Source organism: Ranitomeya imitator, chromosome 7, assembly GCF_032444005.1.
Source record: "Ranitomeya imitator isolate aRanImi1 chromosome 7, aRanImi1.pri, whole genome shotgun sequence".
Taxonomy (NCBI): Eukaryota; Metazoa; Chordata; class Amphibia; order Anura; family Dendrobatidae; genus Ranitomeya; species Ranitomeya imitator.
The window spans coordinates 11,468,529-11,495,097 of NC_091288.1; positions in this window are offsets into that span (position 1 = coordinate 11,468,529).

The following is a 26,569-nucleotide window of genomic DNA, read 5'->3' on the forward strand; positions in this document are numbered from 1 at the left end:
GCTCTCCAAATAATATAATGACCCCCATATATAGCCCGCCAAATAGTATGATGACCCCCACAAAGTACTCCTTCATTGATAAAACCCTCTCCCCCTCTGGTCGTGTTTCTGTAGCGTTTGTTCTGAAGCTCCGCACTGCTCGGCACAAGCGTCGCAGTGTAGTGACGTCACTGCGCCCTCTGCGCTGAGACCCCCGCTGCACATGAAGAATGATGGAGGAGGGAGCGGACGGCTCCATGTTCCATCATTGATTTCAAATGTATCTGCATCAAGGGTGCGGATACAGGAGTGCAATGCTGGGGGGCTGGGGGGATGGCACCGGGCCTCCTCATCCTCAGCAGCCAGGTGGTCGGCCGCTGTTAGTCCAGAAGCCGTCCATGACATGTAGTGCCCTGTGTTCCCCGGTTGCATCGTCTGTCACACTTCTTGCACTCAGGTGACCTGGGTTTGGTGGATCTCCATCTCTTAGTTAGTTCTCAGATGTTTATGTCTGGAGGAAGGAACGCAGATCTGATACTTGAGATGGTATGAAGCAGAGTTGTGTCTGTTCTTGGCTGGGGATGGAGACAATAAGCAGGGGTCGCTGTGAAGATAAACGTTGTCTTTGTTTGGTAATTAGATCTCAGTATTGGGCGACACTCTCTGTCTCTTGCGCATGCGCCGGAGATGGCTGAGGAATCTCCTTCTGTAATGTGCCGGGGTGAGAAGACTGCGAGGATTTTGTATTTGAGTCACTGATGATTTTAATTGTTTGGATGTGCGACATTTTCTCCAGTCGTCTCCTGGTCCCCGTGCACACTGCGCTCAGCAGATAGGAAGCCGTTGTAGCTTATTGTAGCAGCGCGCGCGATACATTGTAATATCTGCTGTCAGGGAATCCGCCATCTTCTGCACCTTCTGACAGCTTGAATGCCTCTTCCCACAGTGTCAGCCTCTGCCGACAGCTTAATCTAAGCACAGAGTCTTGCAGGTAAAGGTGAAGGGATCTACCAAGACTCAAATTTGGCAGGAAAATCGATTCATGCAAATTTAAAGTTTTTCTTATTCTGTTCAGTGGCCAAGTGTGAACGTGCTCTTACACGCTGCATCCACACCAGTTTATATCCCAGTTCATACCTTTTTTTTTTTTTTACTATATACACATAATCTACTCTATATATGGTATACATATACTATATGGAGTGCATTATACTCTATGGGGGACTGCATTATACTATTTGAGGCTGCATTATACTATATGGGGCTGCATTATACTATTTAAAGCTGCATTATACTATATGGGGCTGCATTATACTATTTAAGGCTGCATTATACTATATGGGGCTGCATTATACTATTTAAGGCTGCATTATACTATATGGGGCTGCATTATACTATTTAAAGCTGCATTATACAATATGGGGCTGCATTATACTATTTAAAGCTGCATTATACTATATGGGGCTGCATTATACTATATAGGGCTGCATTATACCTAATGGGGCTGAATTATACTATATGGGGGTGCATTATATCTAATGGGGCTGAATTACACTATATTGGCCTGCATTATACTTTATGGGGGCTGCATTATAGTATATGGGGTGCATTATGCTATGTGGGGATGCATTATACTACATGGGGGCTGCATTATACTATATGGAGAACTTTATTATACCTCTGTGGGGTTGCATTATACTATATGGAGGGCTACATTATAACTCTGTGGGGATTGCATTATACTATATGGGGGCTACATTATACTATATGGAGGGCTGCATTATACCTCTGTGGGGCTTCCATTATACTATATGGGGACTGCATTGTACCTCTGTAGGGTCTGCATTATACCTCTGTGGGGGCAGCATTATACCTATGTGGGGGCTGCATTATACCTCTGTGGGGGCTGCATTATATTCTATCTAGGACTATGGGGAGTACATTATACTCTATGAAGGACTATTGGGAGTACATTGTACTATATGGATGGCTATGGGATGCATCATACTATAATGAGGACTATGGGGAGTGTATTATCATATATGGAGGACTATGGAGAGTGTATTATACTATGCGGAGGACCATGGGGTGCAACATCAATATTATCAATCGCACTCGATTAACGGCCTGAACTCAGCGCATGTAAATACAAACCGAAATGTTTCTGTGTAATGGTGCAATATGTTAGCATTTTTGGCCCCACTTTAAACTTTTGCCCAGGGCTCAACTTTGTCCCCACTTCTGGCCCTGGAGGTTTAGGGTCTTTGTGCAATCGCTCACGTTTCTTCTGCCTAACACATTTCACTAACTCGGCCTCCCTGAGAATTTTCCAGTCCTGCGACCGGCGAGTCTGGTACGGTCACAGACCCTTTATATGTGTGATCAGGGGGAGCAGGACAGGCTTTTTCCATGTCTGGACAGAGAATGAAGGACTCAAAGGATTTGGCAGAATAAAATCAAGTAAAATTTAAAATTCTTGAGGAATGAAACATTCTTGCATCCAGAGACTGAAAATCCTTCTTATTGATACTCAGAGGAGAAGGTTTGCTACAATTATATTCAGCGGTGACAATCTTTGGAGAGATGATGAGCCTGGACACAGATGATAATATCAGGCGTGTGCAGGATTCAGCCTGTGTAAACAGGAACGTTCCCATTCACTGCCAGCGACGCATCTTTACAGTGGTGAAAAACACACAAATATATTTTGTAAGGTTTCAGAAAACCCTTCAGCCAGTCCATAGATGAAGATGTGGTTCTGTCTGTGCAGGGTGTTATGGCCGCTCGGGGCCCCTCCTGGTGCAGCTTCTTCAACCGCGCACAGTAGATCTCGGTGTGAGGGACGTGCACCCCCCATAATTTGCTGAGTAGCGATTTTTCTTTGCCTCAGTTTCTTTGTCCTCGGTGTTCCCGGCCAATTTTCCATTCGTTCCACCTAAGACATTTATTCCGCAATGGAATGCTGTCAAACATTCTCCTCCAGCGGAGCGCGGCCATAGAGAACAGCAGCGAGAAGCGGGTGCTGCAGAAATAATCAGGGCTCTGTGCAAAGTAGCCCACAGAATAAGACCTGGGGCAGCAGCAGCATCTGTCCACCATGACACAAAGTAACAATGCGGGTATAAGTGGGGGATTCATCCAAAAAAAGGAGACGAGAAACCACAAGGTGGTGCAAGGATCTCCATCATCATCATCATTAAAAACAGCCACAAAACATCACTCTAGCCTGACAGAATAGTGAGTGCAGCTCTGGGGTATAATACAGGATGTAACTCAGGATCAGTAATGTAATGTATGTACACAGTGACTGCACCAGCAGAATAGTGAGCGCAGCTCTGGAGTATAATACAGGATGTAACTCAGGATCAGTAATGTAATGTATGTACACAGTGACTGCACCAGCAGAATAGTGAGTGCAGCTCTGGGGTATAATACAGGATGTAACTCAGGATCAGTAATGTAATGTATGTACACAGTGACTGCACCAGCAGAATAGTGAGTGCAGCTCTGGGGTATAATACAGGATGTAACTCAGGATCAGTAATGTATGTACACAGTGACTGCACCAGCAGAATAGTGAGTACAGCTCTGGAGTATAATACAGGAGGTAACTCAGGATCAGTAATGTAATGTATGTACACAGTGACTGCACCAGCAGAATAGTGAGTGCAGCTCTGGAGTATAATACAGGATGTAACTCAGGATCAGTAATGTAATATATGTACACAGTGACTGCACCAGCAGAATAGTGAGTGCAGCTCTGGGGTATAATACAGGATATAACTCAGGATCAGTAATGTAATGTATGTACACAGTGACTGCACCAGCAGAATAGTGAGTGCAGCTCTGGAGTATAATACAGGATGTAACTCAGGATCAGTAATGTAATGTATGTACACAGTGACTGTACCAGCAGAATAGTGAGTGCAGCTCTGGGGTATAATACAGGATGTAACTCAGGATCAGTAATGTATGTACACAGTGACTGCACCAGCAGAATAGTGAGTGCAGCTCTGGAGTATAATACAGGATGTAACTCAGGATCAGTAATGTAATATATGTACACAGTGACTGCACCAGCAGAATAGTGAGTGCAGCTCTGGGGTATAATACAGGATGTAACTCAGGATCAGTAATGTAATGTATGTACACAGTGACTGCACCAGCAGAATAGTGAGTGCAGCTCTGGGGTATAATACAGGATGTAACTCAGGATCAGTAATGTATGTACACAGTGACTGCACCAGCAGAATAGTGAGTACAGCTCTGGAGTATAATACAGGAGGTAACTCAGGATCAGTAATGTAATGTATGTACACAGTGACTGCACCAGCAGAATAGTGAGTGCAGCTCTGGAGTATAATACAGGATGTAACTCAGGATCAGTAATGTAATATATGTACACAGTGACTGCACCAGCAGAATAGTGAGTGCAGCTCTGGGGTATAATACAGGATATAACTCAGGATCAGTAATGTAATGTATGTACACAGTGACTGCACCAGCAGAATAGTGAGTGCAGCTCTGGAGTATAATACAGGATGTAACTCAGGATCAGTAATGTAATGTATGTACACAGTGACTGTACCAGCAGAATAGTGAGTGCAGCTCTGGGGTATAATACAGGATGTAACTCAGGATCAGTAATGTATGTACACAGTGACTGCACCAGCAGAATAGTGAGTGCAGCTCTGGAGTATAATACAGGATGTAACTCAGGATCAGTAATGTAATATATGTACACAGTGACTGCACCAGCAGAATAGTGAGTGCAGCTCTGGGGTATAATACAGGATATAACTCAGGATCAGTAATGTAATGTATGTACACAGTGACTGCACCAGCAGAATAGTGAGTGCAGCTCTGGAGTATAATACAGGATGTAACTCAGGATCAGTAATGTAATGTATGTACACAGTGACTGCACCAGCAGAATAGCGAGCGCAGCTCTGGGGTATAATACAGGATGTAATCCAGACAGATCTGATGCCCTGTGTTTAGTGAACCAACTTTCAGGTAGATCTTATTAGATAATCCCGTGGATTTTTATGGCAGTTGTGGATGACGATGCACATTTAGAATCGGATTGCAATGTTGGAAACACAATATGGAGCTTCAGCAGCCGTTCCACTCTCCATTTAGAAAGTAATTATGTTTTCTGTTCCTATTTGGCGCTGGTGATACATTATCCTTTGCTGCTACTTGTTACACGGCCACATTGTTCTCCTCCATTACATAACCTGTCCTTGAGCTCCATTAAGAGTCCTTCTTTCATCACTTCAAATCTTGTCCTTCCTTAAAGAGGCAGATGGAGAATTATCTGCTCCCAACAATACAAAACGATTTTTTCTCCTGAAGTTTTAATAAATGAGGCAGTAATCTGAGACATAGTCTGTATTGTAACACGATTTCCACAGAATCAACCACTAACCGCTTCTGCTCCAAATCAATCACTTCTCGGGAGAGGTCAACATTTTGGAATTTTTCTTTAAGTATAGATAAATTAATAAAGTAAAGCATAATGTTTTTTTTTCATTCCCTGTGATATGTGCAATATATTTATTTATTTACAATGCTTTGCTTATATTTTGCTATCGTATTCCTCAGCGCTTTACATACGTATCTCTTAGCCTTTTTAGGGGCCGTCTAAGCTTTGTACCCAGAACACCTGTGTTTTATGGGTTCTGTATCGTACTGTTTTATTTTTTTTCGATGTGTGGCAGTGGGATGTGGGTAATTTCACCTGGCACCGTATGGCGGTTATATTTAGGCATTACCTATCCATAGCTTTCTTCTAACAGGACAACCTCTGGAACATTGTATCACAACTGTATTGAGGCGCTTTTTGTACTTTAAGTTTATGTTGAGCTTTTTTGAGACTTTCCAAAAACTTCTTAAAAAATGCGTGGAAAATTCTTAACGTTCATTTTTGTGCTGTTTATAAGAGGATTTTTTCAGTGCTTTTTTTTGTGAAGAGGAGCTGAAAAACAAGTGGAGAGAAATACAATGTAAGTCACATCCTGATGGAACCCTCTCCAGACATAGAGAAGGAATATTTCACGGCCCAATTCATTGAGACTGGCATGGAATAGCGCAGTCGTTATGATGATCCAGAAGAACTTATTAAGAGGAGCTCACTACTTCATGACTCCAGTCGGGGATCGGAGTGTATTCCTGACATACATTTACTCTGCTACATCCCCGATCTGCACGTGCTCCAATGTTCACAATATCTTTATGTATCTTTGAGTTGTGCAAAAGTTTTGCAAATTTTCTAAGTGTTTACCCCAGAGATCTGTCAAAAACACTGTTGCTATATTGGAACCTTATTTTTTTTCAGGATTTATCTGTGCAGAAACTCTAATAATAGGTTCACACAGTTTTTTCCTTGGTACTTTTTAGAGTAAAAACTCTCTATGTCTATGTGCACAAGGGAACTTTCCAAATCCTCATCTAAAACTCCTCAAAAACCTACACATTCCACTCAGTTTCTGCTCCAAAAACTCTCCAATAAAAAACTAGCTTTTTTTTTTAAGTTTCTGTTCCTAAAACCCTCAGTGTGAGCATACCCCAAGGATGGGTTCACAGCGTGTATTTTGCTGAGTGTTTGGAGAAGAGATTCTCCAATAACCATAAGAAGCTCAAAAACCACAAGTTTTGATTGATGAGCTGAAGTGTTTCTGCTCCATAACCTCGGCAGGAAAGCTGTCTGCACACACCTCAACTGTCCAATCAGAACCCATCAATTTTTTTTAATCTCCTCATGGTTATTGCAGAGCTTCTGTTACAAAACCTCTTGAAAAAACTCTCCCAAAGAACTCTTCCAAAACTCTTCAGGAACAGGAAAACTCCTCAGAAAAATGAAAGATTTTCTGCAGCAGTTTCTGCCTCGAAAACACATTGTCTGTGCAAAAACAGTTCCATGTAAACAAAGCCTAACAAGGGTGCAGTAAAGTTCTGTATTTTTTTTTACATTTTTCAGACTTGATACAAATGTATAAATATCACATTTCGAGGAATAGTAGAGACGTTCGCGGCGGTATTTATTGCACATGATACATTGTAGCGATCCTGGTCCCGCGCCTCATCTTCCTGTCGCACCTGCATTCTCGCAGACATTCCTGCTCGCATAACGCTCCTCTTTTCCCCGCACTTTACTTCTGTTATTCTAAGACATTTTCTATATTTTTGCCCATTTACGAGCGTCAAATAATGTCCAGAGAGTGAAATGAATGGTCGTCCCGAGACCTCACAGGAGAAAGGGCTCTTGTCACGGACTGACATGCCTTTGTTTGCCCGCACACTGCCACTTTTATAGTCCCGGCCGGCGCTGAATTTAACAGATATGTGTAACAATTAATTCCATTTTGCTTCTCGCCGGCGGTCGCTGTCAGGTGACTTTGGAGGCAGCACAAGAGGCTTAGTGTGTGAGCGTCATTACAGCCGGGAGTATAACCCCAATCATTATCAATCAGTTCATCTATAGACGCGGGCGGCCGTGCACCGGGGCGGGCGGCTTACAAAGGGGTCCTGTTCACCTACAATACCCCCGTGTGCTGCACAAATCCCACATTTCCAGCCTGTTGTGTCTCCCGCAGGATTCCTCTAGAACCCTCTGCCGCATTTCCAGAGGTGTTAATTGACGTCCTGACTATATCGATATTAACGCACTTTATTCATTAGGGTTAATGGGGTTTTCCCATCTGGTTAGAGCCCACTGACATAGACGCCATATGGGGGTCTGACCACCTCGGCCTGGGGTGCAGCACTTTGCTCACAGAGCGCATGATATGACAAGTTAAAAAAATTGTAATTTAGCCACTACCCCATAGGAGACAGGTATTTGTCAAATGTACTAATTATTTGCTGCTTTATTATGGCCCCATTAGAAAACAGATCGGATCAGTGAATCCAGATAAGCTTCTCTGTGTATTAGCGTCTGAGATAGTGGAAAGCGGTCTCGTGTCTCACCTAAGATACAGGCTGCTGTTATACCCCCCCATGCTGCAGCGTTGCTTGTTCTGAATGGTTATGGGGTATTAGCACAATCTCATAAGTACATGGATTGAAGATACTGTATATAACAGCAATGACAGAATTATCATAAACTAGAAGTTACTACAAGCTGCTACAATAATCATTAATCATTACACAGGCAGCCATTGATCCCAATGAGAATGTGTAATGCCGTATTTTCCCTGTAGGGGCAGTGCAGGGGCTGGAGACAGACGACAGGCTAAGGCGAGGTTCACATTGTATGTCTGCACATTCATTGGACATATGCGTCAAAAATGTATCCAAAAGTGTCCACCATCGATCCACTTGTCCCTAAATGTGGACTTTATGTGATATATCCACGTGTGTCTGGACTGATTTTTTATTTTACTTTTTTTACAGAAAAAGCGTATCTCCCTTGATTTATGAGTGACCTCCGTGGAGGTGCAGAGAATAAGTTTACAGCGAACCCTTTGTCTCCAATTATTTCATTAAAAAAGTTAATTTTATATGCATGAAAATGTGCGGTGTTACATTTCATAGAGTTCTCATTGAGAATAATGGGGAAAAGATAAATGTTGTTTTTCTGGAGGGGAAAGAAAACTGCAGTCAACAAAACCCGCAGTACGACGTAAAACCTACCGTAAGGCGCTCCCAAAATAATAATGAGACACGTCACAGATATATGGGGTGGAATATAAGCCATTTACCTGGCGGAAGAGCCGCTGTTCTCCTGAATCCGGCCATGTTTTTCTTTTGTTCCTGCTTGGATACTCCGCTCCATTCCCGATATAGGGCATCTTGTTCTCTTTATGTAAATTGTAGGATTTTTAGCCAAGTGGGTGTGGCCTTTTATGCTGTTTGGGCATCTCCTTGAGGACAACGCCCACTTAGTTTACAAGACAAGATTTATACACAGCGAAGAGGAGGCGATATCTCAGGGTTGGAACAAAAGAAAAACATTGCCGGATTCAGAAGGATAGTGGAATTAACATCAAAACTAAACAAAAAACTATCACAGGTGACAAGAAACTGGGAGAGTTGAGGCTGGGACCTTGGGAGAAGAGACTTAAGACCCCCTAAGTGCAGGGTCATTGTGTAGAAACAAAGTTTGTGTAAAAGGGGCTCAGTTTGGAGAGAAATAACCCGGAGAGGCTGAGCAGGAGGTGAGACCCCGGTGAGTAGGAGGTGAGACCCCGGTGAGTAGGAGGTGAGACCCCGGTGAGTAGGAGGTGAGACCCCGGTGAGTAGGAGGTGAGACCCCGGTGAGTAGGAGGTGAGACCCCGGTGAGTAGGAGGTGAGACCCCGGTTGGGGCAGCGGGAACCTAAGATAGAGGATTTGGCCACTTCTGTAATGTTGTGTGTATTGTAACCGTCAAGAGTCTGCGCCTCATCCGAGCGTTGAAACTACGAAGCGCATTGTGTCCCTTAAAGTGACAGCAACTATAGCGATATAATGCCGATGTATCTGTATCTTATTAAAGGGGCCCATTAATATGCGACACAGGCCAGAAACCCCAGTATTGGAGGGTGGAAAAACCCAACATGTTTCATTTTCAGGTCAAACGTGGTTAATGTGGGGGGCAGGGTAATTTATTGGGGACTTTTCAGCTTGTTCTGTAAAGATGTCAGGGTAACTCGTGTTCACTATGGATGACTTACCAGTTACAATGACTGATACGCAGGAACTATTACAATGAAACATTGTTGCAAGCGGATCAGATATAAATCAGGGCTAATGAGCAGCAGAGATACGTGGTTCCCTCTCAGTCCAGAGATTGGAGCAATTAGTCGGCCATGTTTAATAAGGGTCTTGTATTCTGCCACCAGATATCAGTAGAGACCAATCGGGAGGATGGAAAGGGTCATCTGTAACCATGAACCTGCAGCAGGACGCCACGGCTGGTTATGGTCTACGCTTATGTATGACCCCTACTGAACATGATAAAATAGTCTGCAAGGCGCTTTGTGTGACCTATCAGCACTGCAGCTGCAGCAGAACCTCTTTGCAAGGAGGTGAACTCTTCATGAACTGCCTGTTTTCCCACAACGTGCCCATCATACAGTACCAGCCACAATATTCTCACCATGACTAGTCTGAGTACTCGTCAACGCCCAAGGTACAGCCACCTGCCCCTTAGCATCAGCCATAAGTCCCCCAATTCCTGCCGCGTTGCTTCTAGTAACAGTCTCCCCACTCCTTGTCAGCCACAGTGCCCCGCCAGTGCCAGTCACAATAAACCCCATTATTTGTCAACAGACCACCCAGTATCTACCATTAGTGATGAGCAAATCCGCAAAAATTCAAATGTGGCCAAGAAATTCGATTTTAAGATTCTCAAACCCCTGGAGCAAAATGAAGATATGGAAAAAATAATAAGAAGAATAACAATACCCACCTGTCCCTTACCTGCCCCGCCATGCAACCCTGCTGTGGTCTGGTTTTGTTCTTCGGTCCAGTTGCCTCTACGATCTTCACTGCGCCATCTTTGGTATCTTACTCTGTCCATCTGCTCCTCCTGCGCTGGCGGAAATGCATAAAATGGTGCCGTGAGGAGCGCTCCAGCGACTGGACCAATGGATGCAGGTGAAGACCTTTTTGCTTGCTGAAGGGCAGTGCACTCCTGAAGATTGACGGTCGCACCAACGGCCCGGTCTGAACTGAACGCCAATGTTCCTTCATGTTGAAACCACAGACAGCTTTGATTGTGCAGCATCAGAGGTGCGAGGACAGTGAAGCCGTGCGGATCCAGCGGTCCAGTCTGCGTCAGAGCAGCGCTGAAAGCTTTATAGCATAGGACTTGTAAGCGCTGCGCTTCGTGCCAAGGATGCCTCTGATTGCAGAGGTGGCTGGTAACCGAGGCAATGAGCAATGAACCGATTAATTAAGAACCATTCTATTCCTGAGAACTGAGATGGTTTTTGTTCCAAGTGAATCGCAAAGTTGTGAAATTTAGCAATTTTAACCATTTACGAAAATGAGACAACCCCTTTAAGAAAAGTGATGTCCCCTTTATGATGGACTCGCATGCTGTATGCCTTGCAATGTAAATCATCTCAGGGTCGGCTTGTTTAGAATTTCTCCCTTTCTGCTTTTTCCATTAATCCACAAGTGATTTCCACCCAGAAAGCTGCACATGTGCAATAAAACGGCTTCTGGCATCCATTTCCACTGTCGTTAGATTTTACAGCCTTTGATTTTAATAATTTTGATCCCATTTGCTCTTTTGCAGATGCAGCTGAGTGCATTATGTGGAGGCCTCGGACATTCGCAATGCGTCTGCTATCAGCTGCTCGCAGGGGTCCGGGTCACCGGGGTCGGGTCATTGCCCCCAGAGATCAGGCTATGGATGGTTTGTTAAAATCAGATTAAATTAACATTACTGAACACTAGTAACATTCTAAGGTCGTGTTGTGTTATGGGCTAACCTGCTGAGAAGGATTCTGTAAGTCATAGGTCAGGGTGAGCAGCACGGACAAGAGGAGACGATGCAGCAGATCTGGACTGGCTGAATTGTGCAAGGGCCGATGAAGTCCAGGTCTACACTTGTGAAAGAGGAGCTGTAAGCACTGGATGCGGCGACTCAGGAACAGCAGGGACGGATATGCAATCTGGTATCTTACAACAAGAGTGAAATTACAGACAGGAGCAGCAGATTAGATCAATAAATGTGCAATAACACCAGAAAAGCAGAAATTAATTATCAGGAGCATTTTCCCTGTCTCTGCTGCCGAAAAACATCCCCACAGCATGATGCTGCCACCACCGTGTTTCACTGTGGGAATGGTGTTTTTGGGGTGAGGAGTAGTGTTGATTTGGTTCCAGACGCAACATTTACTTTCGTGGCCAAAAAGTTAAACTTTGGTCTCATCTGACCACAGCACCTTCCTCTGTACATTTGCACATGTCCGAAATACCCAGCAAAACGGGGTCCAGACATATTTACCGATGGGCACATACACTGTAACGGTGAGAGCAGAACGGACATGCGTTTTGCCGTGTATCATTTTCGGGTATGTACCTCTACAGGAGGCGCACACTCAGACGGCTGCATATGAGCTCATGTTTGTAGTTACAGTGTATTGGCCCCGTTGGTAAATGCGCCTGCACGTTTTACCGTGGATTTCGGATGGCTTCCTAAGGCACCTACAGAAAGGGTATAGAGCATTTCATATTCAAAGCAGGAGGCAGAGCCTAATGTGTGATAATAATGTGTACGTCACTGGGGACAAAAATAACAGCAATGTCTGTCTGGTGAGATAATCAGAACTCGACAATTATTGCCCCCTTACCCATACTGGACACCAAGTAGAAAGAACAGAACCCCAGCGCGGTTGTCATCCTTTTATATCATGTGTGTGTTTATGTAGAAAAGTGTAATAAAAAGTTTAACTTGTTCTTTGCCTTAAGCCTCTGTCGTCGTACTGTGTAATATAGGTACTTTGGCTGCTGTATGCTTTATATTATAGATAAATAGATACATTGTAGATACTGCTGTATGCTTTATATTATACATAGATACAATGTAGATACTGCTGTATGCTTTATGTTATACATAGATACAATGTAGATACTGCTGTATGCTTTATATTATACATAGATACAATGTAGATACTGCTGTATGCTTTATATTATACATAGATACAATGTAGATACTGCTGTATGCTTTATATTATACATAGATACAATGTAGATACTGCTGTATGCTTTATATTATACATAGATACAATGTAGATACTGCTGTATGCTTTATATTATACATAGATACAATGTAGATACTGCTGTATGCTTTATATTATACATAGATACAATGTAGATACTGCTGTATGCTTTATATTATAGATAGATACAATGTAGATACTGCTGTATGCTTTATATTATAAATAGATACAATGTAGATACTGCTGTATGCTTTATATTATAGATAGATACAATGTAGATACTGCTGTATGCTTTATATTATAGATAGATACAATGTAGATACTGCTGTATGCTTTATATTATACATAGATACAATGTAGATACTGCTGTATGCTTTATATTATAGATAGATACAATGTAGATACTGCTGTATGCTTTATATTATACATAGATACAATGTAGATACTGCTGTATGCTTTATATTATACATAGATACAATGTAGATACTGCTGTATGCTTTATATTATAGATAGATACAATGTAGATACTGCTGTATGCTTTATATTATACATAGATACAATGTAGATACTGCTGTATGCTTTATGTTATACATAGATACAATGTAGATACTGCTGTATGCTTTATATTATAAATAGATACAATGTAGATATTGCTGTATGCTTTATATTATACATAGATACAATGTAGATACTGCTGTATGCTTTATATTATACATAGATACAATGTAGATACTGCTGTATGCTTTATATTATAGATAGATACAATGTAGATACTGCTGTATGCTTTATATTATACATAGATACAATGTAGATACTGCTGTATGCTTTATATTATACATAGATACAATGTAGATACTGCTGTATGCTTTATATTATAGATAGATACAATGTAGATACTGCTGTATGCTTTATATTATACATAGATACAATGTAGATACTGCTGTATGCTTTATATTATAGATAGATACAATGTAGATACTGCTGTATGCTTTATATTATACATAGATACAATGTAGATACTGCTGTATGCTTTATATTATACATAGATACATTGTAGATACTGCTGTATGCTTTATATTATACATAGATACAATGTAGATACTGCTGTATGCTTTATATTATACATAGATACAATGTAGATGCTGCTGTATGCTTTATATTATACATAGATACAATGTAGATACTGCTGTATGCTTTATGTTATACATAGATACAATGTAGATACTGCTGTATGCTTTATATTATACATAGATACATTGTAGATGCTGCTGTATGCTTTATATTATACATAGATACAATGTAGATACTGCTGTATGCTTTATGTTATACATAGATACAATGTAGATACTGCTGTATACTTTATATTATACATAGATACATTGTAGATACTGCTGTATGCTTTATATTATACATAGATACAATGTAGATACTGCTGTATGCTTTATATTATAGATAGATACAATGTAGATACTGCTGTATGCTTTATATTATACATAGATACAATGTAGATACTGCTGTATGCTTTATATTATACATAGATACAATGTAGATACTGCTGTATGCTTTATATTATACATAGATACAATGTAGATACTGCTGTATGCTTTATGTTATACATAGATACAATGTAGATACTGCTGTATGCTTTATATTATAAATAGATACAATGTAGATACTGCTGTATGCTTTATATTATACATAGATACATTGTAGATGCTGCTGTATGCTTTATATTATACATAGATACAATGTAGATACTGCTGTATGCTTTATGTTATACATAGATACAATGTAGATACTGCTGTATACTTTATATTATACATAGATACAATGTAGATACTGCTGTATGCTTTATATTATACATAGATACAATGTAGATACTGCTGTATGCTTTATATTATACATAGATACAATGTAGATACTGCTGTATGCTTTATATTATACATAGATACAATGTAGATACTGCTGTATGCTTTATGTTATACATAGATACAATGTAGATACTGCTGTATGCTTTATATTATACATAGATACAATGTAGATACTGCTGTATGCTTTATATTATAGATAGATACAATGTAGATACTGCTGTATGCTTTATATTATACATAGATACAATGTAGATACTGATGTATGCTTTATGTTATACATAGATACAATGTAGATACTGCTGTATGCTTTATATTATACATAGATACAATGTAGATACTGCTGTATACTTTATATTATAAATAGATACAATGTAGATACTGCTGTATGCTTTATATTATACATAGATACAATGTAGATACTGCTGTATGCTTTATATTATAAATAGATACAATGTAGATACTGCTGTATGCTTTATATTATACATAGATACAATGTAGATACTGCTGTATGCTTTATATTATAAATAGATACAATGTAGATACTGCTGTATGCTTTATATTATACATAGATACAATGTAGATACTGCTGTATGCTTTATATTATAGATAGATACAATGTAGATACTGCTGTATGCTTTATATTATAAATAGATACAATGTAGATACTGCTGTATGCTTTATATTATACATAGATACAATGTAGATACTGCTGTATGCTTTATATTATACATAGATACAATGTAGATACTGCTGTATGCTTTATATTATAGATAGATACAATGTAGATACTGCTGTATGCTTTATATTATACATAGATACAATGTAGATACTGCTGTATACTTTATATTATACATAGATACAATGTAGATACTGCTGTATGCTTTATATTATACATAGATACAATGTAGATACTGCTGTATGCTTTATATTATACATAGATACAATGTAGATACTGCTGTATGCTTTATATTATAAATAGATACAATGTAGATACTGCTGTATGCTTTATATTATACATAGATACAATGTAGATACTGCTGTATGCTTTATATTATACATAGATACAATGTAGATACTGCTGTATGCTTTATGTTATACATAGATACAATGTAGATACTGCTGTATGCTTTATATTATACATAGATACAATGTAGATACTGCTGTATGCTTTATATTATACATAGATACAATGTAGATACTGCTGTATGCTTTATGTTATACATAGATACAATGTAGATACTGCTGTATGCTTTATATTATAAATAGATACAATGTAGATACTGCTGTATGCTTTATATTATACATAGATACAATGTAGATACTGCTGTATGCTTTATATTATAAATAGATACAATGTAGATACTGCTGTATGCTTTATATTATACATAGATACAATGTAGATACTGCTGTATGCTTTATATTATAAATAGATACAATGTAGATACTGCTGTATGCTTTATATTATAGATAGATACAATGTAGATACTGCTGTATGCTTTATATTATAGATAGATACAATGTAGATACTGCTGTATGCTTTATATTATAGATAGATACAATGTAGATACTGCTGTATGCTTTATATTATAGATAGATACAATGTAGATACTGCTGTATGCTTTATATTATAAATAGATACAATGTAGATACTGCTGTATGCTTTATGTTATACATAGATACAATGTAGATACTGCTGTATGCTTTATATTATAGATAGATACAATGTAGATACTGCTGTATGCTTTATATAATAGATAGATACAATGTAGATACTGCTGTATGCTTTATGTTATACATAGATACAATGTAGATACTGCTGTATGCTTTATATTATAAATAGATACAATGTAGATACTGCTGTATGCTTTATGTTATACATAGATACAATGTAGATACTGCTGTATGCTTTATATTATAAATAGATACAATGTAGATACTGCTGTATGCTTTATGTTATACATAGATACAATGTAGATACTGCAGGCTCTTTCTAGCAGTACAGGCTCCTCGGAGGACCATCACCCGGAGGAGCAGCAGATCTGGACTTGTGTGTGGACAAATGTCTTGAGCTTCTTTACAGAAATGAGAACCAGTTCAGACATCTTCAACTGATTTAACAAACGTAAATTTCCTGTTCCTTTCAAAGGGATGCCTGGGATGGCTGCATGTGCGATCACATCAATATCCGCGGCACCTCAGCTGGAAAAATGTCATAAAGAACATTTCTCTTTGTTGTTCTTTGTTTTAGGAAATATTCTATGATGGGAGCGGCGCCTTTTATAAACTGTGAGTGAATGGCTGCTGGGTGACAGAGGCTTTGAGGTTTCTTCTGCTGCAATCAATCACAGCCTTTATTTCCTTCTAATGCACATGCAAAAAAGTGTTCTTCTTAAACTTTTCCTCCATGAGACATCATCTTTCCAACTTTCTCAGGGTCCTGAATGGTACTTCTCAACAGCTGCTCAGCAATTACATAGATGGAAGTGACACTATGTAACCAGGCAGCTTAACAAATTCAGACACCTGGGAAGACAACTGGTTAATATTCACAGTTCACAGTCTCCAGAGTATTGCAGCAGAGAGACTAAAGTGCAGCCACAACAGCCTAACCAAGCAGCAAGAGTGCAGAGAACAGGACGGCGCCAGCCTCATGACGACGGATCATAGTCTGCGCATTTTACAAATCTGCATTATTCACTCCTTAAGTGATCGACACTATGGCCACATATGGCACAAAACTAGGCAACTTTCTACAGACACTGCCCACAAGTATCCATGCTGGAAAAGATATTAATGAGGACGAACCCAATTGCAATCTGATAAAACAAAAATGTATTGTCTTTATTTGCATACATAGATCAAGGGCAATATTGTACTGCATTTTTGTACTTATTAGCAAAAATAAGCCTTTTTTTGGTACTGTTCGTGTGTTATTGGTCTGTGATTCCAGTTATGTTTTGGTCCATCATCTCTATCCAATATTATAATGCCTTATGGATAGTTTGGATATAATGAGCAATACTTGAATGATTTACATGATACTGTTATTTTGTATTTCTTTTATAACGTTGAGTATTTGCACATTTGTGTGACCGCATTATTAGATTTTATTACATTAATTAGTTACCATTATTAGAACATTCCTTTATGTCATGGGCGGCACTCACTTCCGGTTCTCTGTTACATAGTTTGAAAGCCTCTGAAAATGTGAGACGTCTTTGAACTGGATGAGACATTTTACACTGATATTTTTAGATTTTGGGGGTTTATATAGTGTCCAGAAGTGTTGGGAATTTTGACAATAAAGACAAATGAGTCAGAACTAAAGAATGTGCAATGTCAAATTGACTTTCTAGGAAATGAACATTTTGGTTTTCGAGGTTAGGACCAATGTAAACTGGCCAAACCTACAGTATTGCAGCTGAGCAGAGAACATCCCTTTTCTATGCTTCACGAATACAGAATCCCTTTTCCTCCGTCTCTTTTCTGTCTTTTCCATTCTTTTATTGCTATGGAGATATTCTGTATTGTCCATCATCAGAGTATTTATGGTCCGTCATCCTTGTGTTATCTCGTCTGTGTTCTTACGGATGCCATAAACCAGATAATCAATCTTTTGTATGATCTCATCCAGAAGGGACACGAGAAGCTTACCCGTCTTTACAATCCCCCACAAAAGGACAAAAGTTATTTTTCTATAGATTACATTGCTATTATGTTACATTCTGTCCATTGTGATGAAGTCAAAGGATCAGACTCCCAGGCATAGGTGCATGCAATTCTAACCAAGTGCCAGCTACGTTTTACTTTACTGAAAATGATTTCCCAAATCGATGTCAATTTTGTTTGTTTATTACATAATAAAAAGGGCAGCACCTTTTTTTTAATATTCTTTATGGTGAAATTCCTCTCTGTTTGCAAGGGCACTGCTTTGATTTGCATGTGAATGTCGTGGTGACTATCCCCAGTTTCAGGGTCACTCTCTAGCAAGGTGCCAGCACAGCCAGTACTCACTTTTCTTCCACCATCTTCATAATCTTATCCTAGAGTACCACACACGAACCTCAGTTCAATCATGCTTCTCCCCAGCATCTGTCTGATTCTGACTCTCTTCTGTCTGCAGTCTGGAAATCACAGACTCCCCAGACTTTCCATGTGGTCTCAGCCACTCACTTACTATCTTCGTTTTTCACTGCTCATTTTATAGTTTATAACACTGCAGTGGACTACTAGTGCCACATGTAAAATTGTAGTTTTATATTGACCATTTTCATTGTGCAACGTAGAGCACAATGCACACATTACACATGAATATAATATAAAAAGACAACAATGTTTCTATATTCTTTACGGTTAAATCTGTCTATATTTGCAAGATTGCTGCTATGATTTTCAAGTGACTGTTTTGGTGACTATCCCCAGTTTCAGGATCACTTTCTAGCAAGGTCCCAGCAAAGCCAGTTCTCGGCTCATTTATAAATTTATGACACCGCAGTGGCCACTAGTGGCTACATGTAAAATTGCAGCTGTATATCTATTGCTTTAGACTACTTTCACTTTGCAGTTTGGAGCACATATAAGATAAAGGCAAGTGAACATACAGAGGCAGAGGTTGTGGGTAAGCATGCTGAGATACATTTGGTAAATGCTTATTAGAAGCTACTCCTCCCAATTTCCTCATAGGCACGCATGCTCCTTTAGCTGAGCATGGATATCTTTCCAATACGCAAAATTAAATCTATCATCTCTTCTTGGAACAAAGGAGCTGACATGTTGAGATCCAGAATGCCCAATAAATTTTCCCAATCCGATCTGCCATCAAGGGGGAGTTGGGACTGGTCCCATTGAAGTCATCCAATGTGCATGGGCATTTTCCCGCCTCTGGAAGTAAACAGTGAAGGTTCTTATTGTTAAAAACAATGAAGAATTGTTTCTATTGTGTTTACAGGAGACACAATGGTTCCGTCTGCACATTGGTCTTCACTCGTAGCACTACAGGACTTAGTCTCCGAACATCTCGTTCTGAGCGTTCCAGACATTGGCTTGTTTTTCCGGGTTCATTGAGTTTTTGTATCCTCTTCCAAGGTCAGTCGTCTTCAGCTCATACAATGGACGTTCGGGATCTTAGCATGGTCAGAGATGTCGTCCAGCGCCAACTTTTAATAGCAGCATCAAATCCCTTCCAGCGCTTTCTCCTCCGCTGGTTCGCTGTCTGCAGCCTTCATGGCTTGCTGTCTGTTTTTCTTATTCCGAGAGGCCACAATTACAGTCTTTGACCACAGGCCACTTGACAAAGCCAGCAGGGAAGCATTGGATTCAGTTTCAAAGTTTTGAGGGAATTGGTGCCATTCCGACTTTTCCGAGAAAATCTAGTGGTGAAGTGCAAAGACCGTGCGGAATCATATTATTGCAGAATCAGCGTTTGCACCGACGTTTCATATCTCTCGAGTCCCGGGACTCTATACGTTGCCAGATGTAAACATATTAGTGATCTGGATGAAACAGCGCACAATTAGCAGAATATCACGAGATTGTTTTACAGAGGTGCTTGGACAGGAACGCGGGTTACATTTTTTTACTTACGTCGTGCCAGGAGCTTGGATGAAGGGAGTCTGGTTTCTCCTGGCCCATGGAGTGGAAGCCTCAGCCCCATTCACTTCATCATATGACAAATGGAAATGCCTTTAATATACGTCCAGACACCTTCATATTGTTCCAGCAGATACAAATCAGGAAAGGAAAGAGATATTTTATCAACTCTTTACATAGTTTGGTAAATCTTTTAAATCTTAGGGAATTGGAACCGGATTTCATCTGGACATCACAAAGATTGAAGGGAAGATGAAGTATGATGAGGAGGAAGAATCCGGAGATTGAGTGCAAGACAATGGAGGAAGCAAGATAGTGAAGACAAAGACCACAAGCTTGGCGGTCATTGCTGCATTCACAGATCACAGTCTGCAGAGCTGAAATCTCCCATCATCCCCTGCGTATTTGCTTATTTTGTATGGCGGTCATTGCTGCATCCACAGATCACAGTCTGCAGAGCTGAAATCTCCCATCATCCCCTGCTTATTTGCTTATTTTATACGGCATTCATTGCTGCATCCACAGATCACAGTCTGCAGAGCTGAAATCTCCCATCATCCCCTGCTTATTTGCTTATTTTGTATGGCAGTCATTGCTGCATCCACAGATCACAGTCTGCAGAGCTGAAATCTCCCATCATCCCCTGCTTATTTGCTTATTTTATACGGCATTCATTGCTGCATCCACAGATCACAGTCTGCAGAGCTGAAATCTCCCATCATCCCCTGCTTATTTGCTTATTTTGTATGGCAGTCATTGCTGCATTCACAGATCACAGTCTGCAGAGCTGAAATCTCCCATCATCCCCTGCGTATTTGCTTATTTTGTATGGCGGTCATTGCTGCATCCACAGATCACAGTCTGCAGAGCTGAAATCTCCCATCATCCCCTGCATATTTGCTTATTTTGTATGGCGGTCATTGCTGCATCCACAGATCACAGTCTGCAGAGCTGAAATCTCCCATCATCCCCTGCTTATTTGCCCATTTTGTATGGCAGTCATTGCTGCATCTGCAGCACCCCAGGGTCCTGGTCGTTGCAGTAATGTCGCTCTTCCACCAGGGGGAGTGATGTTACGTCTGAAGGCAATAAAGGAAATCTCCTTGCCAGGTAAACACTATGCGTGCAACATGTTCACACTCCAGACCAGAAGGGGGAGCTCTAAGCCTGTTTTAGGTGAACTCCCCTATAAAAACATCCTGATCGGGAGGAAAAAGGAGTTCAGAGTCCAGTTCCTGTCAGGAAGACAGAGGGACAGGACGGAGTCCTGGAGCCTGAAGTGCTGTAGCTCCTGGAGGATGACACTAAAGCGAGCATATTGCAGAGAGTGTGCAGGACAGCAGAGCACAGGAGAGGAACATCAGAGGGAGACAGCCAGGAGCAGGCTGCTTCCTTCTGAGCAGAATCCGGTAGCCAGAATACCGAGGGTGTAAGGATCTCTACGCTTTACTTCAGAGACTTGCAGGACAGATAATTGCACATTGCTGATCCGCACCTACACCCAGAAGGCACAGTGGCAACTTATGGGGGCTGGGGCATGCTAGACTCCCAATAAAAAGCCTCAGCCCATCAGTCATACGGGTTGTTCCTATCCATCTGGGGGACAGAGAGAAAGACTTAACATCTACAATAGTTGTGAGAACCTCACCGAGCTCAGCAGGGAGGGACTACAACACTCAGGCGCTAGAGGAAGGGTACTGATTTCCACCTGGATAAGGGGACTCTGGATTTGCCTTCAGACCGGCCGGACTCTGCCTACCCTGTGATCTGGTGCTCCGGAATGTGGATGCTGAAGCCTCCAGTAAAGGTAAAGAGACTGCAACCTTGTGTCCTCGTTATTCACCGCGCTTCACACCATCCACCATCTGCACACTGGGAAGCCCTGGGGACATACTTCACCTGTGGGAAGGTATACCATCCAGCTGCCATAACATCACCCCAGCGGACCCCACAGCAGCCTCGGTCACCCTGACTGAATACCACAGGTGGCGTCACGAACATTATCCCTTTAAAGACCTTTCCCCCACCATTTCATCAACGGACCTCCTGAGGGCCACGGACCGGGTCAGCCACCGTGACATGCCCAATGAGTACAGAAGAAGGGCCCGGTACCGAGTACCCCACTGCCCTACTGGGGGCGATCCACATCCACAGATCACAGTCTGCAGAGCTGAAATCTCCCATCATCCCCTGCGTATTTACTTGTTTTGTATCGGCACAGGATTTTTAATTCTGAGAAGTTCAGTTATTGCACAAGGCACCCGATGCAGAAGAAAGTAACTGCTTCCATTAACCACAAAGTGTTTCCTTTATCTCGTTACATCGGTAACATCTTAGATTCAGCTGACAGATACATAGATACATTCAGTAGCCAACAGGTTAATATTTCTTCTTCTTGCCAGTAGTTATGGACCCTCAGTGTTCATCACCCCATTATACACCGGCCCCAGAATATCTAGAACATTCTGTTCGGTGATGGAATGTGAAGTCGTGTGAAAACTCTAGTAAAGGACTTCCTTCCATTTGCTGTGATCGGTATCAGGCTGGTAGATCTGCGATCACACAGACTCCTCGCACTTCAGCACTTATCTTCCTCCAGCCTCACCTGACTTTATTCATGAACGTCCATGTTTTTGCTCGGATGTCGCCGGGGACATTTCTTCTATTCAAATGTTTCAGGTTTGTCGTAAGCAGTTGTAAAAAACATTCTTTGTATCAGCTTCAAGGTGACTTATCTGCAGGAAGGAGCAAGCTGCAGACCGTGCTCCAGGATATATATATATATATATATATATACAGGTCAGTGGCGTAACATGAGGCTCATGGGCCCCAATGCAACATCTGCAACAGGGCCCTCAACTATCACAAGTCTATGGTAGTAATTATCCTTTCATACAGGTCCGATTGCCCCATGTGGCCAGTGCGGTGTTAGCGGTACGGACCTTGCGTGGCTTTGGGCATCATGTGAATAGTGGCCCTCAGCTTGCCCCCTATCTTATTGAGCTTTCCATCGAATGTGTTTTATAGCAAATTACTAGAGATGAGCCAACCGGAACTTAAAAGTTTGTGGTTCGCACCGTACAGTCACTGTCGAGTGCTAAGCGCAGAATACAAACTTCTCCAAAGTTTAGAGAGACAGAGTTCGGTTCTGGTTCAAATTACGGAACAGTTCTGCTACCCAAACCAAACTTTGTACTAAAATTCGGGTCAAGTACCAGAACCCAAACTTCCACGGGTCCGCTCATCCCTACAAATTACTCAGACATGTATGCAAATTAGCTCACTTCCAAGAGGAAGAAGGTTTGCTCCATAGTGCCACCTGCTGGAGGCAGTCCATTACGGTAAGTCATTGTGCAACCATTTAACAAGTCTTCTCACATATTAAACCATTGGCTTCTCCGAGTTACCTCCATCTGCAGAAATGTGCTTCAGGGTTCTTGTCCCTTGTCAGTGCAGAATTGGGTAACATTGGCTGGGTATATGAAGGTTTAGGGGGCATCTACACCATGCTGATATAGAAAAACAAGGGATCGGGCAGGCTACCTCAAATAGGTGGCACTAGAGAGCTGGGTTTCTTCCCCTTGGAGAATAGCCATTTTGAGGAGCCTTTTCCCAGGAAGCATTGCCCGACCTACACGTCTCCATACAGCTTTTTGGTGGTCTCTGTAGGAGGATGCATTACCCCTAGATGTCCAGTAAATATGCAGACATAACATACCATAAATGAGGGCCAATAGCTAGTCACTGACACATGCCATCAGCCATAGTTTTCTACGTGGGGATGTTTTCCACCGCTCATTATAGATGAGTGAATTGATCCGTAACTAATCAACTTACGATTTTTCTCCAACGCTTCAAATTACAAAATGTTGCAGATTTCATTTTCACAAATCAAACAAAATTAAGCCATTTTCTGTCTTGTTTTGTAAACACAGGAAGGGGTTAAATATTAAAATACATTGCACTCACCTGTCCTAGGCCCTCACATGTCTGTATGCCAATGACACAGTTCTGTTGTCCTCTTTGACGGTCTTTGGTTCTTATGACGCACCCAATAATTGGCCTCAAGGGGTCACATTGACATCAATGACTTCCATTAACCCTCGAACTAAAAACAGTAATGAGAATAATACATATTTTCTCCACTAGTTGGCGCACTATTGTGCTGCATTAGTGCTAAGAGCACTCCTTGTGGTGAGGCATGGTACTACAAGTGTAAAATGTTGGGGCTTGAGACAAGTTTTACATGAATATTTTTCAAATGATTATCTTACAGTACAAACACTAGGAAATGTTACGACCCTAAAGAGTTAAAGGACACTCTTCCTCCTCAACCCAGATGGATCATAGTGTGGACGAGCTACAGCTCCCTGCGTGCCCCAGGCCTTATAAATCCCAACAAGGAAGGATTGTTCTTATCTGTTTATAGTTTGTGCTGGATACGACACGACAGATACACTTGTTTTCCGTTATACAAATTTCAGTATATACAAAATGTAATGATGTTTCTGCCTGTGGGTGCGTTCCCTGCACAGGAAATGAGAGCAGGTGCGGTGGGCAAATGCCGCGCGTACAGCTGACTTAATCAAGGAATGGAAAACTATGGAGTGGTGTCTACGAGCCAGCTGTACAGATGGTCCTATTTATGGAGCGGAGTGTTGTCCCTGATGGAGTGTAACGAGGAACATGGATGAGGGGAAGGAGAATTCTATATGGAGGGGTTCACGCTAAACACAGGATGGAGCGAAAACACATTCAATGTTGTATCTAGTCCAATATCAAAGTCATGGACAAGAACAATCAGGGAAATGGTTCACTCGATGGGTGAGCATCTTACTGGATACACTGGCCATCAGCCATCACGTGCTGGGGTCACTTTAGGTCATTGCCCCCTGTCCCTATAGTCAGAGGTCCACGGTCACCTGGTGCCTAAAGAGCAGAAGCCGTCTCTCCACCGGACATAGTAAGCAGAAATCTGTGCTACTCACTCATAGGGAGCGGAAACTGCTACATTGTTACATAGTATGGCATAGAATGTACGAACACGGGAGAATATGGATGAAAAGATGGGAAAAAAGAGGAATCTCAAAACTTAAGACCTCAAAGCACATTAGATAAAAGTTGTCAAACCCAACATTTTCGGAGGGCCTTGCTGACCATCTGAATAGTATGTATCTGTCCTGATAGATAGTGTCAAGAGAGAGATGGACCAGGCAGTTGGATTGTCAATGCCCAAAATGTTTTCTTTTCAGGTGAGATAATCCAAAACCAAAAGGTATCTGGGAACATCGTTCTCCTCTCTTCTCATGGACACATGTTTTATATAGATGTAAGGAGAAACAAGAGCTTTTAGGTACGATGAATAAAAAGTCATATTTTATTGAAAGTTCACAAAAAATCATTAAATACACAAATCATCAGAAAAAACGCATGTAAAGTGAAACATATGCAGGAAAGGAACAGAGGCACCAGGGACCACTACTTGCACCTGCCCGATTGTGCCTAGGAATCAATCCTTCTCTAAAGTGCTTGTGCAATAAGGTGCAGCATCGGCTGGCTTGCCTCCCTCAGAAGTTATATATATAGCCCGGGGGCTTCCTAACACCGGGCCCAGGGCCCTCTAGTCTCTGCCTGCGGTAAGTGCTCATCTGTCCCGTATGGTGTTCTATTTTTGACCTTATATATATAACTTCTGAGGGAGGCAAGCCAGCCGGTGCTACACCTTATTGCACAAGCACTTTAGAGAAGGATTGATTCCTAGGCACAATCGGGCAGGTGCAAGTAGTGGTCCCTGGTGCCTGTGTTCCTTTCCTGCATATGTTTCACTTTACATGCGTTTTTTTCTGATGATTTGTGTATTTAATTATTTTTTTGTGAACTTTCAATAAAATATGGCTTTTTATTCATCGTACCTAAAAGCTCTTGTTTCTCCTTGCATATATATTTTCTAGAGTGGGTAAACTTTCTGTGTATTTGGATGGGCTAACTATAGCCCTAATAATATGTCAATGAGGTTTTTAAGGCTACAAGTTTTATATGTCTGGTGGAGTCGAGAGAGATATCGATCTACCAAAATGACCAGTCCAAGAAATTAAATGCCTCAAAGGAAAGGAGTATGAGAATAAATAAATGGCTTGGTGGCATTCAGATGGGGCAATCTAGAAGCCCATTCTCAGGTCCTCCATTCGGACCCCCAATGATCCGTAAGTTGTCACCAATTCTCTGGAGAGTTGAAAACTTTTAATGATGCTGATATGGTCGTTCACACGACTGTATTTTCGGTCAGAGTGCTGTCCGTGAAAAAAAACAGGCAGCACACAGACTGATGTTATTCACTGGGGAAACGGACAGCACTCGGACCGATGTTATTCACTGGGGAAACGGACAGCACTCGGACCGATGTTATTCACTGGGGAAACGGACAGCACTCGGACCGATGTTATTCACTGGGGAAACGGACAGCACTCGGACC